The sequence below is a fragment of the Polypterus senegalus genome, chromosome 5 (genome assembly GCF_016835505.1).
Source record: "Polypterus senegalus isolate Bchr_013 chromosome 5, ASM1683550v1, whole genome shotgun sequence".
NCBI lineage: Eukaryota > Metazoa > Chordata > Cladistia > Polypteriformes > Polypteridae > Polypterus > Polypterus senegalus.
Window position 1 is genome coordinate 42,102,802 of NC_053158.1, and position 18,032 is coordinate 42,120,833.

The 18,032-nt window shown below is 41.7% G+C and overlaps 1 protein-coding gene across 10 annotated transcripts in view; it reads left to right on the top strand.

The window, feature by feature from the left end:
• fam110b (family with sequence similarity 110 member B) overlaps positions 1-18,032 on the top strand; it is a 176,081-nt gene that overhangs the window by 144,413 nt on the left and 13,636 nt on the right. For 6 of the 10 annotated variants that reach the window (XM_039754539.1, XM_039754545.1, XM_039754541.1 and 3 more), the window contains one exon: positions 17,117-17,308. The exons of 1 other annotated variant lie outside the window; for it this stretch is intronic. The gene's annotated coding sequence lies outside the window, so the exon portion shown is untranslated. Of the gene's footprint in view, positions 1-1,460; positions 1,562-9,094; positions 9,168-17,116; positions 17,309-18,032 lie in introns of those variants that run through there. 3 more of the 10 variants (XM_039754546.1, XM_039754544.1, XM_039754547.1) reach the window with 2 other exon arrangements.

An 18,032-nucleotide genomic window follows, 5' to 3' on the forward strand; every position in this document is an offset into this window, starting at 1 on the left:
ATAATTTCACATCTGAAGAAGATGAGAATGCATTTTTCTGTAAAGTACTACAACTCTTTGCTAGTTAACACAGCTGAAAAACATACAAAACTGTTTCCCACCTTCATTTAGTGCAAGTAATATTTCATAATAAATGGATATTACCTTCTCTATAACATACATTAAATCTATTTTTCAGAATAAGTCTAAACCAATATGACTAAGCCCAACATAGTATAATGTAAAAAAAGACATTTTTCTTGATAATGTAGTAGTAGACATTTCTCTTTTATCAATAATCTATTAATAGGACCTTTCAATGCATTCTTTATTAGACAGATAATAAGAATCATTCATAATTTTATAGCACAATACTTTTTTATTTAAAAACATTGTTCTGCTAAGTAATTAAAAATATAATTAATGGAAAAGTTGGAAAATATCAAGATTACAGGCAGGTGATTAAATCAGTTAAAAAATGTAAATGAATATTAAAGATAGACATCAGTCAAGATAAATCCATAAAAAAATTGGCCAAGAGTAAGATATAGGAGAGGTAAGTGTATTTTTTTTAAAGTAAGATTCAAAACATGAGTTTTTAATCAGTATCAGAATGAGCATTCAACATGATTTTATCCTGTTACAGTACAACATATTTTAATATGAAGAGGAATGGTGGTCAGTTGGATCTCGTAACATTTCTTCCTGAGCTTGTACTTGTACCTCTTACTGAGATAAAAACTGGAAATTAAAAACTGAGAAGTAATCACGGTGTGTGAAGGATACATTTACCCTGTTCAGTGTCAGCAAAGTTTAATATGCCCTTTACCCAATGTCTGTTCTCTGCAGCAGAACCCCAAAGTTGCACTTCTTCTACACTAGACTTTTACATACCATGTTGGCTAGCAGTGGTTTTACAGCATTACTGAAAAACAGACAGCAGTTCACCCTAGTAAGTTCTGCCGGGAACAAAACACAAAGATACTGAAAGAAGTCGCTAACGATCCCAGAGTTTCATCACGGGACCTATAGGTAGTTCTTATTGCTGTTGATGACAAAATGCATCAGAAAGAGGCTGCAGAAATTAGGTCAACATTGGGGGAAGCTTTTGCTGTCAAAAAAGAACATAAGGGAAGACTAACGTATGCCCATGGACACACCAAGGCAAAGACCAAGACTTCTGGAACAACGTGCAGACGAGACAAAGAGAGTTTTTTGCCCACAGTACCAGAAGACATTCTTGGCAAAAAAACAAACACATCATTTGATCAGAAGAATGAATATCAAGTATAAAGCATAGTGGTGGAAATGTTATTGTTTAATGCTGCTTTGCTGCATTATGGCCCGAGTTTCTCACCATCATAGAATCTATTATGAATTCTTCATTGTACAGGTGAGTCCTTGAGAATGATGTGAGAACATCTATCAGAAGATTGAAGCTCAAACAGAAGTGGACTTGCAACATGACAATGACCCTAAACATACCATAATTGTTCAAGGAATGGCTGAAAAGAAAGAAATGGAGGAGGGTTCTGGAATGGTCAAGTCAAAGTCCGGATCTGAATGCCATCAAGATGCTGTGGTGGGTATTTGAAATGGATTGTGCACACATTATATTAATCAAACTTTGTACAATTGAAAGAATTCTTCATGGAGGAGTAGGGAAAAACATTCTTCCAATCAATCTCAGAGACTTTGAGACAGTTATAAGAAAACATCTACTTGCAGTTGCTTCTGCCAAATGGGATAATTACAGCCAAGAGTGTACTTTCTTTTTCCATAGACAGAATTGGCATATCAGTTATTTTCTTTGTTTTACTTTTGAATAAATTATTGCAAAGTCAAATTTTTCTTTGTTTTCTTTTTTTTTTCTATTACATCACCTTTACTTATAGGAACACTTCCTAAATAAAAGCCCCTGCTGTTTGCCATGTGTTTTATTCCCTATTGGTATGGTCTGCTTGATTTTAGCTAGTCTGTTTAAATGAATTCTTTCTTTCTTTACTTTAGTAGTTAAAATAAAATGAGCTTGAACACAGTTGCAGCTAAATGTAGATGGGCTTCAAAACCTACAAAATTAAGCCAATTAGCTTTAAAAATATAGTGGTATCTAGAAACAGTCTCAAAGCTTTATTTAACCTCTCATACCACATTGCTGATAACAGTGTGCGATCACTACATGTACTCCACAAACTGCCTGTTGCTGACTGGCTGTACTAGGATAGTCAATTCTGAAAACTCTGTGGGTTTGTAGCTTGTCTGTCTTTGATGTCTGCTTAGAGAGACCCATGATTATTTCCATAAATGTTTGTGTAAGTGACAGTACCATCTGTACTTTAATTTTAAAATTTTGAGGCTGTGTGACCCATGACAATAAAATTCCTTAAGAATTTTTGGCTAACTTAAGTCACTAATCATGCACTGCTGCTGGGCAAGATAGCATAAATAAAGTTATGAGTGCTTAACATTAATCCAGTTCCTGTGTCAACCATGCCAAATGTGATACAACTTTACAAGTCTACCCCTTCAATTCACTGTTGTCTTTTATTCCCTGTTGGTGTGTTCTGCTTGATTTTTATTAATCCTTTATTTAGTTTAACCATATTTTTGGTTTGTTCTTTCTCAAACATAATGGATGATAATTGAGGTTCCACTGGCTTTTAGAATTTTGACTTTTAACCTAAAACTGTTCTTGGGTTTGTTTGTATTTTTAACTTTTGTAGCCTCTTCTCTATATTTATTTTTTCATGCATTGTTCATGTATTTAACTTCCTTACTTAGCACTGTATTTAGGTAGTTAATGATCCTGAACCACCAGACAGACAGACAGACAGACAGATAGATAGATAGATACTTTATTAATCCCCAAGGGAAAATTCGCATACTCCAGCAGCAGCATACTGATAAAAACATTAGTTAAATAGTGATAAAAATGCAGTGCAAGTTTAAAAATGCAGGTATAACAGCCTATAATCTTGTATAGTGTTAACGTTTACCCCTCCGGGTGAAACTGAAGAGTCTCATAGTGTTGGGGAGGAATGATCCCCTCAGTTTGTCAGTGGAGCAGGACAGTGACAGCAGTCTGTTGCTGAAGCTGCTCCTCTATCTGGAGATGACACTGTTCAGTGGATGCAGTGGATTCTCCATGACTGACAGGAGCCTGCTCATCGCCCATTGCTCTGCCACAGATGTCAAACTGTCCAGCTACATGCCTACAATAGAGCCTGTCTTCCTCACCAGTTTGTCCAGGTGTGAGGCATATCATCTAAGCTTGCAAATGCCTTCTGGTGGCAAAAAAACAGATCTTCAGCATTACAAAACAAATGTGTTTTCAGGTGGATGAGCAACAGAGCATGGTTTTGATATGTACAGTAGTTATGGACATTTTATTCTGTATTGTTTATTTAAAAAATGCACTTGTCATCCGTATGGTTGTTTAATCTGCCTGTGTTACCTACTGGGGCCTTCAGATTGAATGCCACTATTCAAATATAATTCAGGTTTATTATAAAGTTTTACTTAAAAGCAAAGACTGTCTTCAAATGTAAATTATTTGTTTTATTTCAATCTAATTGCAAGATTGTTTTACTCCAGATGTGCTATGCAGTATTGCAGTGTATGACAGATATGTTTTTGCGCATTACCTCCCCGGACAACCTGTTCATGTTTCTGGGCAGCCTGCTTTTATTACCTTTACTAAAATGGTACTACTACTACAGCCTTTTTCTTATTAAATAAACCCCTTGACAAAAGTTTTTGACACAGATTTTTCAACTCCACTGCTAATGCTCTTAGATCCAAAATTGTAGTCATAACAGACTTTAACCTTAGATTTCTGAATGCTGCTGAATTATGCTAGAGCTGCTAGGCATCCATTGTAGCAAACAAAAGCTCTCCACTTTCTCATTAAACACAATTGAAAAGAGCTCATTTCTGATTTTCCTTTTTCTGCTTTTACGCCTTTAAAATCATAATTTTCAAGAGCCTTTTCAGTGTTTTACTCACCTCCTATAAGCCCATCCACAGTTTTATACTCAGTCTGCCATTTTATACACAGACATGCTTCACCCATCCCAAACTTTTTGCTGTGCATTTAACATCTAATTCCATCTTTCTCTTGTGTTCTTCAATTTTGCAATTTTCTTCATGTTTTGAGACTAAATGACTTCCAGTTATTTGTTTTTGATCTTATGTCTGTGTCCTCCCCTCTACTTTCCACTCTGCTAATATTCTACTTTTTAATACATACTGTGCCTGAATGTCTCTACTTATACCTTTACTTTTATCCAGCAGAGGTTATTTGTGTAAGTACATTTGCTGCAATACTAATGTTTACGTCTTACTGGAAATATTCTGACACTTACTCTGTAAATTTTGGAAATCCTGTTTCAAAAATCTGGTCCCAATTGAACTTTAAGTAGCATTGATCAACAGATCATCTGGCTAGAAATTTAAGAGAGTAACAAGCTGCTGTGTTTGGTGAGAGGCAGGTTGAGTGAGGGATCTGTGTTGCGTTTTCAATCTCTTTTTGTAAATTTTTCCCTTTTTGTTTCTTTGTTCAGATTTGGGACTTGCTATGTCTGTCATGTCTCTCTTATTAGTCTACACTGACATCTTTAACTTTGAATCCTAAAACATCCCCTTTTTCAGGGTGGTCTGGGGCAGTGGGCAGAGCAAGGGAGGGATGTTATTGCTTGCTTTTAATGCTGATGTCCATTCATGATTCTTTTTCATTACTGCTATTTTCTTCCCATTGAACTCTAAAAATTTGATCACAAAGAGGATTGTTGCAGTTAAACATTGTGAAACATTCAATTGCTTCATTTGTAAACTAATTAAAGACTTACAGTACCTTAGTTTATATAAGAGAGAACTGAGTAGAAAACATCATGTCTTCTGGCCTCTAGAAACAAAAATGGAAAAAAAATATATATAAATGACTGTGTTTAACATGTTTGAGCATATTAGTAGGAGGGTCATACCAGGAACAGTGAGCATATTGAGATTATAAAATTGAACCAAAATTGTCATATCATGAGTAATATTTCTAACTGTTGACCTACATGTTAAATGAAAAAATAATTCCACTTTATGTGTTTAAAGCTTAGTTTAAAAAAGTGGCTGGCAAGTACAAGTACATGCATTTGACTTACATGTATTCATTTTCTATTTGTATCTTTACTGCTTGGTGTACCTTTGGTCCAACACCTGCATATAGATTTTTTTGGTTCCTGTTAAAATGCTAACCCTTTATGGGCCCTGCCTATGGTTGATTTATTCACAAACAGTTGTAAATACCAGGAAGGGAGGACAGGAATCCTGGCTGGGATATAGGAAGGTTTTATACCCGGCCATGAGGACATAATTAAAGGACTAGTAGCATGTCATTCCCCAATACACCAGCTGGCAGTGTTTCTCAGGGCTGATCCCGGGTCGGTTAGAACACCCGCAGGGTAGCATGGGAATTGGAGTCTGGAAACGTAGCCTTGTCTGCATCTTTGGAGATTTCAATAGAGGGGAGGACTGCCCTGGATTCCACACAACCCAGAAGTGGTGTGGATGACTTGGGCAGGTGACAAGAAGCAGTTCCTTGGTTGACCTTAAAAGAAAGCCTGCTGATTCACTATAATTGAGTCAGAGAGGGGAAGCAGTGGGCATTAAATCCCACATAGCTTTTCACTCTGCAGTCTCCACCATACATTTGACATTTTTGTGTAATGTGAATAAAGGCAAGCATTACTAGTTTGAGCCAGCTTCCATCTAGGGAACAGTACTTCATGCCATTTTTTCTGGTGGATGCAAATAAGTTTTATAGGAGTTGAGGGCTACAGTACCTGCACAGTCATCGAATGCACCTGAATGTTATGCCTTGCATACATTTCCTAACTTGCTTAATATAGCTTACTGTGAAACATGCATCCATTCCTTCTCAAAATGTCTTAATCCAGTTCTAGATTACATTGTACTCAGAGGCCATCTTAGCCACTTTGGGCGCAAGGTGAAAAAAAACTCTGAATGGGGTGTCAGACCATCAAAATTTAAACCCAATGTCATACCCACCTCACTCTTACAATGCCAGTTTGGAGTTGCAGTTAACTTAACACACATTTTTGGTATATGAAAAGAAAGCCAAAATACCCAGAAGAAAAACCTTGTAAACAAGGTATGAATTTACAGACTCTGCATAAACTGGATTAGGACTCAAACCTAAATTTTCTGGGCTGTCATAAATCAATGTTAACCACTGTTCCTCCATGACAGCTACTCTGAAAGGTGGTATACAGAAATCAAGATTGATTGAGAAGAATTCTTAATCCAAAAAGCCTGTGCACAAAGAATTTTTTTTTTCCTTTTTAGCGATTTCCCTAATGACAACCAGCTGCAGTTTGAAATCCTGTTTTTTCAAACTGCCTGCTTTCTCTTATTACTGTAGAAGAAAAGGAAATCCCTAATTATGGAGTGCTTGCAAACTGAGAGTGAATAGGCTGTTGGGACATCAAGATATCTGAATGTGTAGTATCGGGTATGACAGAAGTGTGCCTTGCCGTTTTTTTGGACAACAAATGTATGAAATCCTGAAAAATCAGATTTAAAAGCTCTGGTACTTAAATACTGAAGGGGGTTAGAAGGAAGTCTACAATTGGACCTGCTGGCTACATTTGTCACCAGCGTCCCCGCTGTGATCGTCAAGTTAAATCAAAGTCGGTTCGACAGAAGAAAGGATGTTGTAGACAAAGGTTCCCTGCTGGAGACGTTAACTGTTCTACCATAGATGATAGCTAGAATATTAAAACTGGCAAGCAGTCCTGTTAAACTGCTTTGGCAGTTTTAGTCCTTCCGTGTTTTTATCTAATGGAACTTGTGCTTTTACATGACGTATGAATATTCCTTTTTTTCATCTTTTCAAAAGTCTGTTAACTGTCATAGCCAGAAAACCAACTTGAAGTCACTCTGAAATGAAACAGCATCTACAATATGACCATAGTGTGAAAATTGCATTAATGTGATTCTTGCAAGCATCTGCAGGTTTTGAATAAATTAAATGTCCTTTTATCTCAGCCTGCACAATTTGTTTTTTTACACTCCCAATTACTGTTGATTGTTTTTTGCTACAGACATTTCTTAAGCAATCATGCATATGGTTTTTACTTTGTATGTATTGATAGCTCATGCACGAAAAGGCATAATTACAACCTTAGCTGGTCTTTTTGTTTCATGGCACATGCTAGCAAATTACTTTTTAACCCTTTCAGTCCTTCTTTTTATTTTGTGGTTGATCTTGCATTTGGTTTTTAAGCAGAAATAAAATTTAGGCAAGGAAAAAAACAACTTCAGGTTTATTTACACTTGAATACAGTTATAAGGTTAATCCAACAAAGTGATTTCAGTAAAACAACAAATATCATAATCATAGACACCGATGAACATTTAGAGAAAGTTTATTCCAGACTGAAATTGTGATGCACATTTTCACGCAAATAGACAAATAGTGACTAAAATCGCGAACAAGTAATCAAAGTAAAAACCATGACGAATTTTAAATGTCATATGATGATAATAGATTTGCAAGAAAAGCTTAATGGACTGAATTGTCTCCTTTCTAGTTCATGTAACTAATGCTATTGTGTGTCTTTGCTCAAAACCTAAGAAAAAAATAAAACGTTGTGTTCAGTATCTTGTTAAAAAAACTGAAACATCACTTGTTACCTTGAAGCAACATCTCCTCAATTGTTTGTTTTCCATACTGCACAGTGGAGATAGGGTAGGGGAAACATTGATTAGTATTGTACAATAGGCCATTTAGCACAACATAATATATTTGATCCAATTCACCTAGTTTTTCTAAAATAATATCTATATCTATATATAATGAAAAGTTGACTTGACTCAGTGACTGTGCGAATGGCAAAGTGGGGACTACAATTCCCATCAGCCTGTGAACTGCTCCAGACGATTTCATCAGCACTCACAATGTTTAAATAAGAGCATCAACAAACACAGTGTATCATCAAGGGTAGCAACTGCTGATTTTTTTTTTTTTCAAATTACTTTGGGATAACAATTTCATTGTCTCGCTGGATGAAAGTGTTTATCCTAGAGCACTGTTTCTCAACCTTATTGGCATTAGGACCCAGTTTTACCTTTCTAAGTTCCTTGATGACCCTTGGCCATGCAATGCTTTATATGTAAAAAGGAAGATTTTGAAATCAGCTCTAAGCTTAAAGGAAAGCCAGTGTAAAGACTTACAAGAGGAGTTATGTGGCCGTACTTTCTAGTGCTTGTGATAAGTCTTGCAACAGCATTTTGAATTAACTGAAAGCTGCATAAAGAATGATTTGAACAACATCTGAATAACACATTTCAGTAATCACTGTCCTCCATATGTAGAAATAGCTTTAATTCTCTAAATTGTTTTAAGGTAAAAAAACGAGGTTTTAGATAGTTTTATAATGTGTGCTGTAAAAGATGTAAGGGTGTCAAAGATAATGTCTACATTGCGTGCTGATTCAGTAGAACTAATGGTCAGTGGCTATTTGTAATGCCGAGTGCTGAGGTACCTGCCCCACTCCAAATATTTTAAAAACTCTACTTAAATTCATAAGTTAGGTCATGCAAATAATGACGAAATACATTTTGTTTATTTGCACAACGTACCTGGCATCTGCTCATGTCAATATCCATTAAAAATTGGTTCCGACTTTTACTTGTTTTAATTTCTGTGTGAATATCTATATTTCCTGAGTGAAGGGTGCTGGCCAAATGAGAATATATGTAAGTCCATAATATTTTGACAAGAAGGTGACCTGGCAACCCTTTAATTGGTTGCTTTCAGATTTTTCCGGGGACGCAGCTCTGTGTTCCTTAGACATTCTCACATTCATTGGCAGCAAATTAGTATTGCTTTAGTCTTTTTAATCTAATGTGATTGGACAATTGTTGATGAACAATTTCATGTTCACATCAATGGTTCACAGTTCTTACCCACCATTAACGTAACTACAGATGAGTCAGTGTGACTTTAAAGAAATGGTAGCTTCAAGTGGAACTTAACCAATTTTTCTTTGATTTCTTATTTCTTTAATGAAACACCCCTTCACAAAACGTTCACCTGAAGGAATAAAAGAGGATAAAGGAGTTTGGACCTGACCGACCTGACTTAAGAATGCAGCAGCAGGCAAGTGATCGAGGTCAAGCTTGCACGCAAAATTTTTCTAACTCTTGTTATGAAAAACAGTTGGTTAACTGGATGTGCTGAAACTAATGACTTTTTTTTTTTGCTTTTCCTATTTGGTGTTTCATTGTGTTGGTACTGAAGCATTGTGGACAACAACAGGGGTACGAGACCTAAAACATCTTTCTGAAAAATGCAAGTGGCATTAAAGTACCTTCAGTCATCTAGAGCAGTAATTTTTAATCAGTGAGAGCTACCCAGGTATGCTGTGGAAATGATAGTTTAGCACACCTGGGACTGAACCCAAGAGGAACAAGCTCCGCAGGTAGTCAATACCTCTCTGATGACTACCTGGAGAAGCTGGCCTTAAAGCAGCTCAGTGGTCACTATGTTGCAGGCACATCTCCAGGCTGCTAGTATCCATCTGATTGGGTGTGTGGTCACCTGCGAGTCTCTCAGGACCAGTGAATAGTAGGCATACGAGTTGCCTCTGAGGCAGAAAGAGGTGGTCAAAGGAATGAAGCAGCTGAGGGAGGCCAGCAAAGTGGTCACTAAGTGCAGTGTCTGCAATCACTGATTTCAGAGCTCCTTTTTTTTACTGGCTTCTCCAGTAGTCCTGTTTTGCACATGTATGAGATAAAAATGCGTTTTTGGTTAGTAAGATAGTGGTGTGCCTTGAGATGATTCTGGCTACAAAAAGTGTGCCAAAAAAGGTTGGGAAACACTGATCTTGACAATAGCATGAGGTTAATTTTTTGGCAGGCTTGGTGAATTGACTGTGTTTAATCAGAAGGTAACTGGGAAATTTTCAGGCCTGAAGAAAGGAAGAGCAAAATTTATGTTCAAGAAAATATAGGTATCCTGATCATAAAGGCAGAGTAAGATTTGGGTTGTCGGTGAAGTACAAGACAAGTTAGGTTGGCGAGTTATGTTGTAAGATTTTGGAATTTGTGGATCTTGCAATGTCAATTTGTACTCAGGTAAGATAAACCTGGCAAACTTGCATAGGGCTGGGCATACTGGCATCAAATGTATAATAAAACTAGGGTGGGAATGGCGCTATGGTGTGACGATGTGGGTTCTGGCTCCACACTCCCATTGCTGTTCGGGAGCCCTTCAACCCAACACCATCGGTAATGTTACCGATTGAGCTAGTCAGTGGAGGCAATAAACATCTGAGCAAGGGGATGGTTGAAAGTGAAACAGTGCTTTTATTAAAAGAAACAATCAAAAGGTGTTCAAATAAAGTAAAGTGCAGTTCCAAAGTTCTTCAATAAATAATCCATAAAATGAAAACATGGAGGTTAAAATCAATAAGAAAAACAATCCTTTAAAACGAGAGGTATAATGATCAGGATGCAGTCTTAAAAACAAACAATTGACAAACTCTGTGCCTTCGTTTATAACTAGCGTCCCTCTTGCTTCACCCATCAGGGTCTGGCAACAAGGGAGACGCTCACTCTGCAGCTGACCTTCTTTCTACTACTACTACTGCTGCTGCTGTCAGTTGCCTCACCGGTCGGCTCCTCCGGACAGCGACTTGGGAATCCCTTAACAGCCAAGGCTCTCACGTTAGGGACACCGTGCCCCAAGTCCCGACTCCCGCGGAGAGTACTGCACCTTCCCAGTCACTCCCGCCCTACAAAACAATCTTCTGCGGGGGCAACCACAACCACTTCTCCCGGGTGTTGGCCATACACCCAGGCGGCCTTCAGCTGCCTGCGGCGTCGCTCGCCTGCTTCCTCCTTCCCTCTAACCTCCGTTCTCTTCCTTCTCCTTCGATCTTTTTCCTCCCCCTTTTTCTTTCCACCCTCTCCCAACCGACTCACGCTTCTTTTAAAATGAAGAGGGACTATGACAGCTGTAACCTGTTAACCACGGGAGCAATCACGGATGTGGGCAGTTCCTCACCTGTGCGCTCGGTGAGAAACGGCCACATCCCGAGCGGTTTGCCATGGCCCAACGCCCTCTCGCTATGCCGCGAGAGCGGGGATTATTTATTTAAAAATGAATGGTCTTTGCTCAGTGAGCTGTGGACCCGCTATACCACATATGGGTATGGTAAATGATACACTGGGATGCAAGACTTGAGAAAAATCAGAGGACTAATGACTGCATGATGTGGATTTATAGAATACAGTGGAAATGGCCAAGGACTGGGCACTCTATTAGCAGACGCATAATAAAATTTGGATTGGACTTATGTTATGGATGCATTATAAAACAGACAGAAATTCATGTTATTGGAAGATTACAGAGGTAGGAGGTACGGACATTATGGTGAGGGTTTTGGCAGACTGGAAAACTGAGAAAGTTTGCAGAGGATTGGGCAATTTAGAGACAGGTGCAATATGAAATTTGAGTGTCAGGTGCACCTGTTCCTTTCTGCATCTAAAAGGCAAATTTAAATAGCTATATAATAAATAGATGTGAAAGGCACTATATGATTAGTAGATAGATGTAAACGCCACTATACAGTATAACAGATAAGCTTAAGTTAGTAAACCCCCACCCAAAAAAAATGCACCCCTGGCCAAATTCTTTTCACCAGCCACCACTACTAATGGTTGGTCGAACTGAGTTCAGAGTAACAGAATATTGTTTGTGGTCTGCATTATTCCCCTCAGTAAGTAACATCTCTGTATTTTCTGTATTCAGAGATAATGTTGTTTGCATCTGTTTAGTCTTTTAATTCACTGTCCCAACTAAAGATGCTATTGGAGAAATACCATTTGGTCTAAAAGAAAGGTATAGCTGGGTACAACCTGCATAAAAGTAAAAAAATAATATTATGTTTCTTAATAATAGTTCCTAATGGAAGCATGTACAATGAAAACAGTAAAGGGTCCAAAAACAAAGCCCTGCAGGACACCATATTTAACCTCTTAACTATACTGTAATGACAGAGCAGTGTCAGCACATTACTATATGAACTGAAATCAGTCAGATAAATAAGAACTAAACCAGGCAAGGATGGTGCTTGATAGCCCAACGTAATTTTTCAGCCTCTGTAACAGAAAGGAGTGGGCAGTGGTGTCAAAGGCAACATTTAAGTCTAACAACATTATTCCCAAATATTATCCCAGAGGATAATAGATTGTTGTTTACAATAAAGGTTTGTGCTGTTTCTGTTCTATGACCAATGTGGAAGACAGGCTATAATTTCTCAAGTAAATTGTAATGCATACGGTGAGATTTTAGCTCTGTGATAACTATTTTTTCAATTATTTTAGAAAAAAGGGCACATTTGTGATACATATTACAATATTACAGTCCATACAATGCAAATTTCCATATACTGAAATAGAAATTTCTCATGAAAGTAATATCTCCTTTCATTGTCCAGAACTAGCATATAGGATATTGCCATTAAAAATTTGTTTCTTAACCTTTAAGAAGTAAAATCCTAGTACTATAGATATTTGCAGTACTGTTATTTATTATATGTTGTGAACGGTACCCGGGCACAGACAGGCGGACATGTTGTTATGACACCACCACACGTTTATTTACAAATTATTTACAATATTGGGTCACCAAGACCCCAAACAATGGTCACAAAGACCCAGTCACGTGCACAAAACCCCAAATACCCAATGTCCTGGCCACAATGCCTTTCTTCGGGCCGCCTCCACTCTCCTTAGCTTCGTCCTACCTCCACCCGACTCCAGCTCTGAATGACGGGAGACGGCCCCTTTTATGGAGGACCCGGATGAGCCCCAGGTGTTCCCGGCAATCTTCTGGCCACGCCCCAGCGTGGCGGAAGTGTCGACTGTCCTCCCGGCTGCTCCCCGGGCACCGTCCTAAGTCTTCCCCCCAGCACTTCCTGGTGTGGCAGGAGTGCTGGGGAAACAAATCCCAAGGCATTGGGGCGCCTCCTGGCGGTGGCCACGGGCCCCTACAGGGAAGAGCTTCCAAGCCCTTGACCCGTGGCTCCCAAAACAACCCGGAAGGCGCACCCCACGTGATCCAGGCCGGGCTCTGACCCTCTTCCGGTCCCTCCTGGCGTCCCGGCCGGGTCATAGCCCCTGGCATCCCTGACAGTGCCCCACAGCCAGCGAAGACCACTCGTGGGTAAGAGCGACCCGTCCCGCGAGGGCAGCAGAGCTCCGAAACGGGCCCCACTCGAGGACAGCCGGGGTCCGGCCCGCACTCCTAGCAGGGACAGGGGCGGAGACACAATCCAGACACCAACCCATGGTGCATCCCTGTGCCTCGCACAGGTTGTGCTCCCCTTTTACCGGCACCCCGGGGCCTCCTTGGTGGGCACCTCCGGGACCTCCACGCCCCTTTGTTCTGAGCCACTCGTTCCCCCGTTGGCTCCTCCAGCTGCGAGCGCACCTGCGCACCGACAGAGAGATCCTTCTGCAGACGGCCCGACATCAGAGGGCTGTTCCGCCACGGGGTTCCTTCAACTCGCCGGGTCCGTCCCTACAAAGAGAACACAGGGGCAGAACCGCTGCCAAAGCACCCAGCTCGTGCCACGCACGGGCAGCGCCCCCCAACCGCACCCCGCACTTGCCTGATCGGCACCCTCTCCGCGGCTTCCGTGTCCCTCTCGACGATGGAGTCGCCGGCACCGCCGCTCTCTCCGCCGCCTCAGGGATTCCCTCTGCTCTCCCAGAGGGCAGCCAGCCACACGCTGCACCCAGCAACGCTGCTCACCTTATCGGAGGAATCGCACCCAGCCCTTTATTCCTCCCTTCACTCTGGGACGCCTGACGGTTTGAGACTCCTTATGGAATAAAAGGCGCTCTGTCCCGCTCTGCGTCCCTATAGTGCGGCGCAAGACCGCAGCCAACTCGGGCGGAGGGCGCTAGGACCCGGGCACTTAGCAGCCCGTGTCCCTTCAGCGTCCCTCACGGACTCCCCTCGCCACAGCATGCAGTCCGCGGCGCCGCACCTCCTGTCGGAGGGCTGCTTACTCGAACTGATCATTGTCTTCACAGCCTTTTTCAGCAGCCCTCCCATATGCTTTACGGAGTCGGCTGTACTCACCGCCTCGCTGTACCTCTCCGGCTGGAGATTCCAGCGTCGCGCCGTCCGCTGTCGATAGTAACGTTCTCAGCGCCCGGCGCCTTCTTCTCCAGTACCAGCACCTCAGCCCGGAGGGCACATAGCACCTGTAACACACGCTGCCCGGGCGGGCTGAAGGGACGCCTCCAGCTCCGCCAAAGCAGCCGCAAAGACAGGAAGTTAACCGACGCTGAGCCTACCTGACTGTCGGCCTCCGGCGCCGCCACTTCCTGTGGGCCTTCTCCTCCGCCCAATCGGGTCTCCCCTGCCCGTGATGGACATTCCCTGGTCCCGCCTCTCTACAGTCATCGGCGGGCACGCAAGACACACCGTCCAATCGCGTGCCTGTCAGGGGGAGGGACTTCCGGTCCGCGGCCATCTTGGCTCCCTTTCTGCGGCGGCGGCGTGCTTGCCGGCAGCCTTGCTGTTGCCAGCGCCTCGAGCTGCAGCGCTCCTCCTTCGCAGCCCTCGCGGCTGCCGCTGTGCTGCGGAGCCCGCAAACCAGCATGCGCCCGCCACTGACGCGGATCCTGGAGGTCCCTGCCTGGAAAACAAAACACGCCCGGCCCCAAGGGCCGGCTGCCGATAGGCAGGGAACTCACCTCCCAGGTCCCGCCATACCGAGGAAACGTCCTCGGCGTGGCCTCTCCGGACGCCATGCCGTCCCGGGCGCCTCCAGCAACGGCGGCGCTCGTTGGAGACCGCTGCACTCTTCCAATGCACGCCGCCCGCCCGCTTCAGGGAATAACGGCCTCCTGCGGACTCCCTGGCGGTCCGTGGGGTTCCTTACCCAGCGGGGCTGTGTGCACGCAGCACCAGCGTGCGTGGGTGGGGTCCCCTGCTGCACCGGGCCGTCCACAACAATATTTTTTTGTACAGGTCTCCGCCTTGTAACAGGCGGAGCATCCTGCCAGCTACGCCAGATGTGAACGGTACCCGGGCACAGACAGGCGGACATGTTGTTATGACACCACCACACGTTTATTTACAAATTATTTACAATATTGGGTCACCAAGACCCCCAAACAATGGTCACAAAGACCCAGTCACGTGCACAAAACCCCCAAATACCCAATGTCCTGGCCACAATGCCTTTCTTCGGGCCGCCTCCACTCTCCTTAGCTTCGTCCTACCTCCACCCGACTCCAGCTCTGAATGACGGGAGACGGCCCCTTTTATGGAGGACCCGGATGAGCCCCAGGTGTTCCCGGCAATCTTCTGGCCACGCCCCAGCGTGGCGGAAGTGTCGACTGTCCTCCCGGCTGCTCCCCGGGCACCGCCCAAGTCTTCCCCAGCACTTCCTGGTGTGGCAGGAGTGCTGGGGAAACAAATCCCCAAGGCATTGGGGCGCCTCCTGGCGGTGGCCACGGGCCCCTACAGGGAAGAGCTTCCAAGCCCTTGACCCGTGGCTCCCAAAACAACCCGAAGGCGCACCACGTGATCCAGGCCGGGCTCTGACCCTCTTCCGGTCCCTCCTGGCGTCCCGGCCGGGTCATAGCCCCTGGCATCCCTGACAATGTATTTATTTTTATGTCATGCTGCCATAAGTACCTTCCTCTATTCATACTTGGAGTTTGCATGTTTGTGCATTACATCCCAAGATGTGGATCTGCAGGGAGTAACAGAGTTTTAGTGCTTGAAATGAAGAAAAATTAAAACACCCACATTATATGACTGTTAAAGGATATGCCCAAGGTTATGTTTTAGGCTTCAAAATGATGTCCAGGAACATATTTCAGCATGTTTTCCATTTTGTGTAGACACTATTATTAATACACCAGTAACGGCGCACTGCATGATAACATGCAGTGAATACACATAACTTGAGCATTCATAGTTGTCATACTCTGTACATTTAGCATTCGTTTGCTCAGACGTTGATGCATTTGATGCTTCCTGAGCTGCTTCTCTTCTTTCGTTGGCATCTTTTTGTGTTAATTAAGACTGATTAAGTCAGATTTTGGTATTGCAATTACTTAGTATGTTTTCCTTAATTTTACACTTAAGCTCACACTTAAGTCTTCAATCTGGCTCAAGAATGATTTAAGATATGAAGAGGAAGGGATGAGAACGGTGCCTGTACGTATGTGCCGCACAGCTGCCCTGTCTGCCACTGCCAAGAGTCAATTCTACAATAAAATAAAAAGAGGAATAACCTTGGAGGTCAATCATCACCCCGAAAGCGGATTGTGGACGTCATGTAGTATATGTGTACTGAATTTCATGTCAGTAGTTCTAATGGTTTGCGAGCTACAGGTGATTTAAAATCCTGGACAGACAAACGAACAGCCACGGTAGCATATTATATAAGAAGATATGAAAGTTTTGACTTTTTAGCTTTCTTTCAGCTTTTTTTCTAATTATATTTCAGAAAATTTTATGTTTTCATTAGAATGCGTTCTTCGTTTCTAATACTGTAAATTGCTTTCCAATATATTAAAACAATTGAAGGGAAGTTATACCTTCTGCTCTAAGACTAATTCTGGTATAGGAAAATAAATGAATATTTTGTTTGCAGTTACAAATAAAAATATGTACCTGCTGTATTTACAGCTCTGTTTCTCATTTTTATTAGTTTTTTCTCCTTGAGCACATGTTTTTATGCAGGAAATCTTATAAAATCTTCAAAAGTATTAGCTGGTAACTCCTGGCTTTCCTGTTGTAGGTAGATTAACACACTGAACAGTTATGTCTAGCTCTTAGCATGGCATCTATGCTCCTGCACAATGCATCATTGTACAAACATTTGCAAGATTGGGTAGAATACTGCCTTTCAGAGTTGCACACTGATTTTTGTAAGACTGTGAAAGGCTTTGCATCATCATTGTGGTCATTGTTGTTATAATAGGTATCTATTTGCTTACTACATTACAGAAAATACCACTGGTTTTATAGTAGCTTGTAATAAAGAACGGGGCCTTACTGTCTTACAAATGTATTTTTTTCCAGATCAAGAAACTTCTCATACCGATTCCAAGACCTGTCCTCTCAAGTCGTTGCCCTGTGTCAGGAAGATTGAATGCACACTAACAGCCCCCGGGAAAGAACCAACAGATTGCATATCAGCAAGATAATAGAAACCTACAGATTAGAAATTGTCAAGATCTACTACCTTTGTCCTACTTCAAAATTTATTAGCTGGTAAGATATTCTTCTGCAGGCCTTCAGTTTAATTATATTTAAAGTTTACAGTAAAAAGAATCAGTATTCTTGCAGTCTCTCCTTTCATGTTATTAGAGATATTTCTTAGAGGAGGTATAGGAAAGGTGCCCCCTGTTTAACATTGCCTTAAACCAACTCAAATTATAATGTGGAGCAAGAAAAATAATATAAGATGATTAGCTGCATCAACCACTTGCCTCTGTTGAGCTCCTTCCCAAACTCTGTTTTATTTTGTGTCATAATATAAATTTGATGGGAGAAATCTTTTGGACTGAATGCATTTAGGGCTGCTGTAGAACCAAGAAGCCTAAAAGGATACCATTCAGGAAGTATAATTCTAGCCAATAAGAAGTATATAGCATGTAATCTACCCTCTACAGCAATGTAATAGATGGGGTAAACAGATTATTCATCTGAAAATCAAGCTTAGAGAGAATTCATATTTTCTGCATTAATTATTTATTAACATATACCTTATTTAAAGTGTTATCAAATTTTATGTTTAGACAGCAACTAGTCAGTCGTAATTCTCAGGTTGTTTATGAAGTGTGCTTCCTAGATTTAGATTTGTATGCTGTAAAAAATCATTGTGTAACACAAAGAGAGTGATAGAGACCATTTGAGACAGAGAGTTGGGGACTAAACAGGGGCTTCCCATTTATTTGCAGACATAACATAAAGGAAAGCACATGAGCGCAATCTA